The 9331-nt window shown below is 39.9% G+C and overlaps 1 long non-coding RNA gene across 1 annotated transcript; it reads right to left on the bottom strand.

Moving 5' to 3' along the window:
- Positions 1-229: 229 nt before the first annotated feature.
- On the bottom strand, positions 230-6222 carry LOC120028046. The gene is made up of 3 exons (XR_005473372.1): positions 6173-6222; positions 564-641; positions 230-286 (listed from the first exon to the last, which is right to left on the bottom strand). It is a non-coding gene; the product is annotated as an uncharacterized LOC120028046 (long non-coding RNA).
- Positions 6223-9331: the final 3109 nt, after the last annotated feature.

Raw genomic sequence — 9331 nt, 5'->3', positions numbered from 1 at the left:
GTTGTAAACGTGAAATAATATGTTGCAGCATCACTCCATTTCAGGTCTGTGATTCTCAGGGTGCTTTCATTCTCCTTGTTCCCTCGGTACTCTATACGACCCTCATTCTTATCTTGGATGTCAGAAGTATACCCAACACCACTCCTCCAGTTATACCATGTGGTTGTTGTGACTTTATGACCTCTGGGATATGTGTAAGAGCAGGACAGCTCCACTGTTGACCCCTTCAAGGCACAGATACTCTTCTTGGTGTACGTCACAATCCTGCCATTCTGACTCAGTACCACTTAAACAGTCACACCACACAACGGTATCAGAATTAGGAAAGGTCTATTGGCTCGCACTGACAGTAGGGTTTGTACACACTTTGTTGCCATAGTTGCTGAGTTGAGTGTGAAGGAAACCACAGATAAGCATCACTCAATGAGGTGTGAAAGATAACTATTTAAAGTGAAGTGGAGACACCTAACAGAACACACCAGAATAACATTATGATTCTTATCCTTTTATAAATGTCTGTAGATTATTAAACAGAGAACTAAAAGATAAGAATGAGACCATACCTGCTACAGACCAGAGAAAGACCACCAACACACTTCCTGCTGTTCTCAAGGCCATTGTTGCATCTCCCACCCTGCAGTCTTAAAAACATAAACAACCACTCACTCTGTAGCTGGTGAATAACTACATACAAACCATCAGGGGCAGCAGGTAGGGCTCTAGTCAAAGTAGTGCACTCTGTAGCTGGTGAATAACTACATACAAACCATCAGGGGCAGCAGGTAGGGCTCTAGTCAAAGTAGTGCACTCTATAGCAGGTGAATAACTACATACAAACCATCAGGGGCAGCAGGTAGGGCTCTAGTCAATGTAGTGCACTCTATAGCTGGTGAATAACTACATACAAACCATCAGGGGCAGCAGGTAGGGCTCTAGTCAAAGTAGTGCACTCTATAGCTGGTGAATAACTACATACAAACCATCAGGGGCAGCAGGTAGGGCTCTAGTCAAAGTAGTGCACTCTATAGCTGGTGAATAACTACATACAAACCATCAGGGGCAGCAGGTAGGGCTCTAGTCAAAGTAGTGCACTCTATAGCTGGTGAATAACTACATACAAACCATCAGGGGCAGCAGGTAGGGCTCTAGTCAAAGTAGTGCACTCTATAGCAGGTGAATAACTACATACAAACCATCAGGGACAGCAGGTAGGGCTCTAGTCAAAGTAGTGCACTCTATAGGGGATATGGTGTCATTTGGGATGCAGATATAACAACACATCATCATCACAGCCTTGAGTGGATGGTGTGTAAATAACATCATAATAGTTTGGTAATATGGAGTGTGTCAGCGGTATCGGCAGGTAGCATAGCGGTTAAAAATGTTGGGCCAGTAGCTGAAACATTACTGGTTCAAATCCCCGACCTGGCAAGGTGGAAAATCTGCCAATTTGTCCTGGAGCAAGGCAGTTAACCCCATCTAAAAATAGCTGATCCTGGGTGGTGCTGATGTTCAACTGATTCAGAGGGGTTTGGTTGAATGCAGAAGACACATTTTGGTTTAATGCATTCAGTTGTGCAACTGGCTAAGTATATTATCAACAATAACTTATTGAACAGATCTGTAGAACTGTAAAAACATATTTCTACATTGATTGTTCTGAAGCTGTTTTATTTTCAGAACCCCAAATATAGGAGGATAAATGTTCAATCCTCTACGGTCCGTCAAGCTGTACAGCAGCCTAAAGACTGACCACCATGTTCAATGATAGCTCCTTTCCCCAAGCTGTGAGGATAAACAGCAAGTCACACACACACAGACCTTTTATATCATCATTATATGATAGTGTCTGTATTCACCAAGTGTCTCAGAGTAGGATCTAGGATTAGTTATCTCATTTAGATCATAATTATATAGACCAGGAGGACCTGATCCTAGATCAGCACTCCAAGTCTGAGACCCTTGAGTACATGACTTGTGGCTAAAAACTAAAAACCATATTTCAAGATATCAAGAGTACTTACAGACTGAAGGGGAGAGGTCTTGTAAGTGTCAGTTCTGTGGTTGATACATATTTATAGTAGAACACAAGTAGCTGATGCAGAACTGTCCTCCTTCCTCTTTAAGTCATTAACATGCATGAGGACCAGAACAGCAAGTCAGAAAGGGGTGTTACTGCATTTCAATAAAAAAATGCACAACAGACTGCATATCTAGTTACCTTTCTTCACTTGAGTGGGCTTACATTTTTGAAACGGGCAAGATTTTGACCCTTTCCAATGTATTCCATTGACTATGTAGAGAATCATGTTATGTGTCGAGCCCCAGTAAGACAAGATGTCTCCATTGGGGCCGGCTAATGAGGATCCTATTAAATCAAAATCAAATCATGTAAACAATGTGTTGACTGTAGCCTACGATGTGGAATGTTTATAATATCTTAGAATGTGTTTAATATAGCCTACTATTTAGAATGCTTATCATATATTAGAATGTGTTTACTATAGTCTACTATTTAGAATATTTATAATATCTTAGAATGTTTTTTCCTTTCGCCTACTATTTAGAATGTTTATAATATCTTAGAATGTGTTTACTATAGCCTACTATTTGGAATGTTTATAATATATTAGAATGTGTTTACTATAGCCTACTATTTAGAATGTTTAAAATATCTTAGAATGTGTTTACTATAGTCTACTATTTAGAATGTTTATAATATATTAGAATATGTTTACTATAGCCTACTATTTAGAATGTTTATAATATCATAGAATGCGTTTACTTTCGCCTACTATTTAGAATGTTTATAATATATTAGAATATGTTTACTATAGCCTACTATTTAGAATGTTTATAATATATTAGAATATGTTTACTATAGCCTACTATTTGGAATGTTTATAATGTCATAGAATGTTTTTTTCTTTCGCCTACTATTTAGAATGTTTATAATATATTAGAATATGTTTACTATATTCTACTATTTAGAATGTTTATAATATCTAAGAATGTGTTTACTACAGCCTACTATTTAGAATGTTTATAATATCTTAGAATGTGTTGCCTTGCCCCTCTCAGTTCTAGATGGACCAGGTCAAAGTTCTATCTATATATATATATATATTTATATATAATTATTTATATAAGCCTTATTTTACCAGGTAAGTTGACTGAACACATTTCCATTTACAGCAACAATCTGGGGACTAGTTCAAAAGTGAGAGGTGGGGGCATGAATGAGCCAATTAAAAGCTGGGGATGATTCGGTGGCATGAGGGCAAGATTAAGAATTTTAGCTAGGACACTAGGTTTAACACCCCTACTCTTACAATAAGTGCCATGGGATCTTTAGTGACCACAGAAAGTCAGGACACCCATTTAATGTCCCATCCAAAAGACAGCACCCTACATGGGACAATGTCCCCAATCACTACCATGGGGTATTGTGATGTATATATTTTTAAACCAGAGGAAAGAGTTCCTCCTTCTGACCCTCCAACACCACTTCCAGTAGCATCTGGTCTCCCATCCAGGTACTGAACAGGATGAACTGTGCTTAGCTTCAGAGGCAAGCCAGCAGTGGTATGCAGGGTGGTATGCTGATGACAGCTGGTAAGCTCCATGGGCTTGTAAGTAAGCATTTCACAGTAACCTTTTGATTCGATTTCCATTCTACTCTACAAACCCATTCAATTTACACTCCTCATCAGCCGCATCAAAGTGGTACTGAAGGTTCCAGTGTTCTAGAATAGAGGTCTCCCTACTGGCATCTCAACATTACTGCAGTGTTCTAGAATAGAGTTCTCCCTACTGGCATTTCAACATTACTGCAGTGTTCTAGACTAGAGGTCTCCCTACTGGCATCTCAACATTACTGCAATGTTCTAGACTAGAAGTCTCCCTACTGGCATCTCAACATTACTGCAGTGTTCTAGACTAGAGTTCTCCCTACTGGCATCTCAACATTAATGCAGTGTTCTAGACTAGAGCTCTCCCTACTGGCATCTCAACATTACTGCTGTGTTCTAGACTAGAGGTCTCCCTACTGGCATCTCAACATTACTGCAGCCTCCAGTCCTCATATTATGTCCTCATTCCTTTGGCAATAATATGAATAGAATTAATGTATAGTGTTCCGTTCATTCCAGCCAATACAATGAGTCCATCCTCCTATATATCCGCCCACAAGCCTCCTTTGTTGTACAGTACTTTTAGTAGCTTTAGCTAATGGATAATCCAATGAACATCACCATAGCCTGCTGTATTGACCGTGAAGTCTACTGTAGTAGTATGCTGTCCATAAATTATGCAGTTTTGTCGACTCAACAATCCAAATCAATATACAGTCCTGTGAGCATATATTTTACCTATGGGTGGTCCTGGTAACCAAACCCATAACTCATGTCTCATGTTAATACTACTCCTAAACACAACCCACCATCACTGTCTCATGTTAACACTACTCCTATACACAACCCACCATCACTGTGTCTCATGTTAATACTACTCCTAAACACAACCCACCATCACTATGTCCCATGTTAATACTACTCCTAAAGACAACCCACCATCACTGTGTCTCATGTTAATACTACTCCTAAACACAACCCACCATCACTGTGTCTCATGTTAATACTACTCCTAAACACAACCCACCATCACTATGTCCCATGTTAATACTACTCCTAAAGACAACCCACCATCACTGTGTCTCATGTTAATACTACTCCTAAACACAACCCACCATCACTGTGTCTCATGTTAATACTACTCCTAAACACAACCCACCATCACTGTGTCTCATGTTAATACTACTCCTAAACACAACCCATCATCACTGTGTCTCATGTTAATACTACTCCTAAACACAACCCACCATCACTGTGTCTCATGTTAATACTACTCCTAAACACAACCCACCATCACTGTGTCTCATGTTAATACTACTCCTAAACCCAACCCACCATCACTGTGTCTCATGTTGATACTACTCCTAAACACAACCCACCATCACTGTGTCTCATGTTAATACTACTCCTAAAACACAACCCACCATCACTGTCTCATGTTAATACTACTCCTAAACACAACCCACCATCACTGTATCTAATGTTAATACTACTCCTAAACACAACCCACCCTCACTGTGTCTCATGTTAATACTACTCCTAAACACAACCCACCATCACTGTGTCTCATGTTAATACTACTCCTAAACACAACCCACCGTCACTGTGTCTCATGTTAATACTACTCCTAAACACAACCCACAATCACTGTGTCTCATGTTAATACTACTCCTAAACACAACCCACCATCACTGTGTCTCATGTTAATACTACTCCTAAACACAACCCACCATCACTGTGTCTCATGTTAACACTACTCCTAAACACAACCCACCATCACTGTGTCTCATGTTAATACTACTCCTAAACACAAACCACCATCACTGTGTCTCATGTTAGTACTCACCCTAAAGCTTTTACGAAGAATACATTCAATCACTCAAACTTCATGCCATTTTCAAAATATCTCCACAACAATCTATTGCTCTCAGAGCTCTTAAAATAGCATGTACAAGTCTTTATGTGAAACCACATGTACAACGTACATCCTGTCTTTTGTAGCACACAATATAGCTCAGTATTGGTCAATGGTGCCAATAACTTTGGTCGTGACTGTATATGCCACATTCAGATGAATATGTAAAAATGTATTTACACACACACACACACACACACACACACACACACACACACACACACACACACACACACACACACACACACACACACACACACACACACACACACACACACACACACACACACACACACACACACACAGTTATACTTGACCCTGTTATACTTTGACAGTGAACATGACCCTATTGAATGGAGATCTGGGTATTCCTGGTGAAACAACAGTCCAGGGTCAGTATTCACAAAGTGTATCAGAGTAGGAGAGCTGATCTGGGATCAGTTTAGCCTTTTAGATCATAATTATACGGACCGTCTGAGACACTTTATGAAAACAGGCCCTGATGTAACAACCAAAACACAGTTCAAAATAAACCAACAAGAACAAAGATACAGTAAGTCATGTGATGTTTGGCTAAAAACATCAAAACTAAACTATATTTCAAGATATCGTCAAGTGTACTTACAGAGTGAAGTGAAGGGGAGAGGTCTTGAACAGTGAGTCAACGTACAGTCACTGCGTGGAAACAAGAAGTAGTCTACTGTAAGTATTAGTAGAAGCAGGCATAGCCTAAGTGTGAGTTCTGTGGTTGACACATTTTAAAAGTAGCCTAGTCAGGTCATTAACATGCAGGAACAGCATGTCACATTAGGGATGTTACTGTATCTAAATAGAAAATGGTCTAAAGTCAGAATACTGTAGTTACATTTCTTTATTTGAGGAGTGGACCTACATGTTTTACAAGAGACACAATGTGACCCATTCCCATCACTCCTCATCAGCTGGTACTGAAGGTTCCAGAACAGATGAAAGGGGAGTATCTTTGGTTCCAGTGTTCTAGACTAGAGCTCTCCCTACTGACATCTCAACATTACTGCAGTGTTCTAGACTAGAGCTCTCCCTACTGACATCTCAACATTACTGCAGTGTTCTAGACTAGAGCTCTCCCTACTGACATCTCAACATTACTGCAGCTTTCAGGCTTCATATGTCCCTACTAGTCCGATTAAAAATATTCAAAATAGAAGGTAGAAATTTTCAAAAATATATATAGAATAAAACAGTCACGCATGTAAAAAATACTGTGTTATTGGGACTTATGTTGAACTGGTGTTTGAATTGAGTGAACTAGTGATCTCAACTAGCTTGTTAGCTACATAAAGCTGCTGTTATTCAGTGATAAACAAGTATTTTTGCGCATCACACAGCTACTCTGAATGGACTGGATTGTGAACAATATGATGTGCTGCCACTGAATTACAGCAAGACCCCATAGTTAACTAGTGAGCTAACTAGTTAGCTAACATTTAGCTATTAACATTAGCTAGCTAGAAACAACAGACAACAGTGAGCTGACATTATGCCAAGGCCAAGGCAAGCTGCTCTGAGTTTCCAGTGTGTGCTTGTGTGAAAGAGATGTCTTCAGCTCACTGATCTTCAGAACAACGGACCCAAAGTGAACCCTGACATGCATATAACTAAGTCTGTTTGTCTGTCTGGGATTATTGTGTCCTATTGTGTCTGCATGATGCGTGTTTTTGGAAAATGACAATGAATAAATTTTCATGTAATTGGTTATTGCTTCTTTATTGTTATTGTATAGTGTGATTTGGTATTATATATTTTTATTGCATTTTTATAATAAAAAACTGCATTGTTGGTTAAGTGCTTGTCAGTAAGAGTTTCACAGTAAGGTCAAATACACGTATTGTATTCGGCGCATGTGACAAATACAATTTGATTTGATTTGTGTGTTTAGGTGCTGGACATTGCTCCCTCTGACACTGGGTTTCTGAACCTCTAAAAGTCTGAGCCGTTTTGGGGGTTCTACTAGCTGACATATGGAATTGTTTTAAGGTGGTCATACCATGGATCATTTAGCTATTTGATTTTGAATTTTAATACGCCTTTAGGTAAAACAATTAAATACTTAAAAATAAATTGATCAAATACTGAATTTGTCCTTTACTGCTATAGCCCATATAAACACATTGAATAACACTTTCATAACTGTCAAAATATAGACAGTGAAAAAATGTATAATAGGAACTAAGGTTTTGAAGTGACTGTCCTCTATCTAGGAGATATAATAAAGCTCAGGAAATATTTGTGTTTTTTGGAGACATGCACTAAGTATGTGAACACCCCTTCAAATGAGTGGATTAGGCTATTTCAGCTGTTGCTGACAGGTGTATGAAATCGAGCACACAGCCATGCAATCTCCATAAACAAACATTTGGATTAGAATGGAGATACTGAAGAGCTCAGTGACTTTCAAACGTGGCACCGTCATAGAATGCCACCTTTACAACAAGTCCATCAAATTTCTTCAGTGCTAGAGCTGCCCCGGTCAACTGTAAGTGCTGTTATTGTGAAGTGGAAACGAATAGGAAAACAACAGCTCTGCCTCGAAGTGGTAGAAGTTCACAGAACAGGCCGTGTGCTGAAGCGTGTAACAATTGTCTGTCCTCGGTTGCAACAGTCACTTCAGAGTTCCAAACTGCCTCTGGAAGCAACTTCAGCACAATAACTGTTAGTCCGGCGCTTCAGGAAATGGGTTTCCATGGCCGAGCAGCCACACTCAAGCCTAAGACCACCATGTTCAATGCAAAGCATCAGCTACAGTGGTGAAAAGCTTGCAGACATTGGAATCTGGAGCAGTGGAAACGTGTTCTCTGGATTGATGAATCACCCGTCACCATCTGGCAGTCCGACGGACAAATCTGGGTTTGTTCTGTACTTCTCTAGTTGCGCCGAGATTGGCTCAGTGTTCTGTCGCTCATAGGGAGACTACTTCACCACAAAATCTACAGGGAGATCTCTAAAATTCAAGCCCCTTGGGTGCTGCCATAGATTTACATTAGAAGTGCCCATCCAAGTAGGCTGAAGGTCATTGGCCACAGATAAAATGGTGTCAAATCACGTTATATCTACCGTCACTTTGATTTGACTGATCATGTCAACATCATACCTTCAAAATCTTAGCTAGCAAGCATCGGCCAATGGACATGAACATTACACAACAAGTTGGAAATCACAAATTCAACTATGAGTGGTTTGAAAGGAATCAGTGGAAAACTGCAAGCGTTGCAAAGCAGTAACCATCCTGCTATTGAGTGGAGTGGGAGTGTGGTCCACTAATAATGGGACTAATAAGCGTAGTCCCAAAAGTACAATGCAACCAATAGCACATTCGCAAAAGTACAAACTCCTAAAGTATAACCTTTTGTCAATAGGGGGAGCAGTTAGCATTTTTTTTTCTGGGTGTTGCCAAATTAAACTGCCTCGTACTCAATTCTTGCTCGTACAATATGCATATTATTAATTCTATTGGATAGAAAACACTCTCTAGTTTCATAAACCGTTGGAATTATGTCTGTGGGTGACCCAGAACTCTTTCTACAGCGAAATCCATGACAGGTACTGCGAAGGTCTGAGAGCGAAGCTCTGGTCTCAGATCAGTTTTAAAGGTCTGTGTGTATCCTATGGAACGACATGAACTGCACCCGCCTTCCCCTGGATGTCAGTAACCAATGAGAAGTGGAATGGGCTTTCTACGTAGCTCTCAGAGGTTATAAAAGGCCAAGGAGTGAGGGTAGCCTTCTTTTCGACGCTGACCATTGCG

This window comes from Salvelinus namaycush, chromosome 2 (genome assembly GCF_016432855.1).
Source record: "Salvelinus namaycush isolate Seneca chromosome 2, SaNama_1.0, whole genome shotgun sequence".
NCBI classification, from domain to species: Eukaryota; Metazoa; Chordata; class Actinopteri; order Salmoniformes; family Salmonidae; genus Salvelinus; species Salvelinus namaycush.
This window is presented reverse-complemented; position numbering and strand designations above follow the sequence as displayed.